Genomic DNA, 3,228 nt, shown 5'->3' on the forward strand with positions numbered 1-3,228 from the left:
ACTGATCTTACAATTCATTGTTTTGTAAAGCATTGTTCTAAACCTAAAAAATGTGCTATAATTTATTTTTGTCTATAATTAGTCTTCTTATTAAAAGTTCTAGTTTCACTCAGTTATGCTCTCCTGTTTTAATGAAAAGTATAAATTAAAAACTTTACCAACTCTGCAAAAGAATATGGAAGAATCCAAACAAGAAGAATGCAGTTTGACTTGTAACTGGTTAAAGTAGGAAAAAATGAACAATCAACACAAAACGCTTTCATTTTCTTGTGGTTTTGCTTTGCCTAACCATAATAACATAACACAAAGCGTCAGAAAAAAAAACAGGTCAGCAAAAAAACCTAATGCTTTAATTGGAAAGAGTATTAAGCATAACACACACAGAGATACAACTCGGATACAAACTTGGCAACACACATATAGCAAAAACATACTTTCTTCAAAGATCAAACTCTTTCTGACAGAATATTGTTTTTCATATAACATAGATAACTAAAAAATGCTCTGGACTGCAATTCATGAAAATATTTTTCAAGCATGATAGGGAAGGAATTAAATTAAAATATAAAACTTCTCTTAAATAATTGTAGTTGTTTTACAGGGATTACATGCTTGAATGATGCTCATGCTACTTAAATTTCAGACATTTCCTGTGTTGACAAAAACACTAGCATACGAAAACATCTCCAAATGTCCATCCTTAAACAGCTAAAGATGGAACTGGACCATACATGTAGAAAGCTGAAGAGGAATGTTTTACATATTAGCTGCAATTGTACTTTTAAGATGAGACGTGTTGTCTCAGGTTATAAAAGGACTTTCACTTTAGTGTGAAGCTTCTTTTCTGTGTTCTTGTGATTATGTAGTAAACCGTCCTTTCAGTAAAAGGAACTGTACTGTAATAACACAAACACAATACACACAGAATTTTACTCTCATTGTCATACATAAAGCCTGTATTTTTTAATTTTAAATTTATAAAAGCAAAGATGATATAAGAAGAACATTACAGAGGGGTGTTCAAGCAAGCATCAGATAGAAAAAAAGGAAGAAATGGGGGGTATAGAGAGGTAGATAGAGTAAAAAGGACAGAAAGAGAGAGGTCCATCCATCACACTGTCTTAACCTCACAGTGACCCAAGCCTGGCAGCCAATGAGGCACCTCCCGTCTGTGCAGGAGATCGGGTAACCGTGGAGATGGACTAAACGTTTTAGCATGCTCTTTTTGTGCGGTCTGTCAACACCTCCTAGAACGTCTCACTACAACTTAACTGATGTGAATGCCATACTTGATTGAAATGACTGGATCCACAATAACTTAAATAAACCAAGCACCTCAGATTACATGCATATAAGGACACAACCATTCACATGAGGGAAAAAATGTGCACATACACACACAAACTAATATAAATTAATTATAGAATATTTCTCATCTGAAGGGTCAATCTAATCATACATTTAATAATAAACTTTTCTGATGCTTCATATAGATGCATGGAATAGGAATGACTATATAGGGCAAAATTGTAAGTTGTATGCCTTAACCTTTCACTGAGAGTAATAGTGAACTGACAGGCTAATTTGAATTACAGACAAAAAAATCATAAAAAATAAAGAAATTGCTAGTATATTTCACAATTGCAAAGACATGGCACAACACATTTAATTAAACAAAAATTTTGCTTACAAAGACTGACTGAAACAGTATTTTCTTTTAAAAAAAATTTTAATTTTGAAAAATCATTTGGTCACACTTTATTTTAAGGTCCAGTTCTCACTATTAACTAACTATTAACTATGACTTTTGCTTCAATAAACTCCTAATTAGCTGCTTATTAATAGTTAATTAGGTAGTTGTTAAGTTTAGGTATTGGGTAGGATTTTAGAATATGATCATGCAGAATATGTGCTTTATAATTAATAATAAACAGCCAATATGCTAGTGATATGCATGCTAATAAGCAACTAGTTAATAGTGAGAATTGGTCCCTATACTAAAGTGTTACCAATCAATTTTTTTTACAGTACAGCCTCCTGACATATATACAATCTTCTGCAAATTAAAATGCTAAATCTTCATAATATTATGGAAAATTAAAAAAAGAAATTTGGATAAAAGGTCCAGTCAGAGTACCTGCATAATCAATTTTTATAACATTTTAATACATTTTTATAATATAATATAATATAATATAATATAATATAATATAACACTATTTTTAACTATAATTCCTGTTCAAAATGGTTTAGGTCCTTGTGTATTTGTGTGTGTGCTTATGTCCTTTCAATTTTCTATATCTAATTTTATTCTTACAGTGTGCAAAAAACTACTAATGCTGGTCATGTGAAAATGCCCTTGAGTGCAAAAACAGAAGTAGAGAGAAAAGATAGGTTATGAGAAGTGGGAAATATTTTCATAGTCAGTTTTTCCCTACGAGCAAAACCGTGGTTCATCAGATAAAACCGATTCTGTTTCAAGTTCAGCTCACCTGCACCAATTAGCCCTGAGGAAATAGTCTTCCTCCCTTGCAAAGCATTCACGCACATACACAAAGCATACATACACAAGATCCAAATGAAAAATGATGCTCACATGCCTTTTGACAGGCCTACCATTTAAACATTGTCTATGTGGTTAAGGTACAGTCTTCAATGACAAAGATGACCGTAGGGCAAGAAGCATGAGTGTGTTATCATTTGTACATCATGGTTTTCAAAACTGCTTCTTCGCTTCCTGTTAATCCCTACAATAGTCACACTGTCAGTGTCGGAGTAATAATGATATTCTTGTTCTCAAAAGAATGGAAATGCAGCCTGGGGTGGGTATGACACTCAACTATGTTTATGAACTGAAACATCATGTCTTTTCACACACCTACTCACTCTCACACTAAATGTCATTTATTAAAAAAAAAGAGAAAGGCAAAGATAGACAAGCTGTCAGACACTTACAGTGAAGCTATGCAAGAGTAATTATTGTCTGTCCCCTCTAGGCAAAGTCAAGTCACACCTGACACACACCTGCATGAGACTGGATTGAAATGCAAACTACATCTCCCACAAGGCAATAGGTGTTCATGGTTGACTGGATGGCTTGGATATGGTGGACATGTTACTGAGCTGAATCATCACCAGGTGCTGATGTAGACTTGGAGGACAGGATGCTAGAGAAATTAAACTAGTTAAGTCTTGCAGGTTTAGCTATAATAGACAAGTAGATAATAG

Source organism: Sinocyclocheilus rhinocerous, unplaced genomic scaffold (assembly GCF_001515625.1).
Source record: "Sinocyclocheilus rhinocerous isolate Xijiao unplaced genomic scaffold, SAMN03320098_v1.1 scaffold499, whole genome shotgun sequence".
NCBI classification, from domain to species: Eukaryota; Metazoa; Chordata; class Actinopteri; order Cypriniformes; family Cyprinidae; genus Sinocyclocheilus; species Sinocyclocheilus rhinocerous.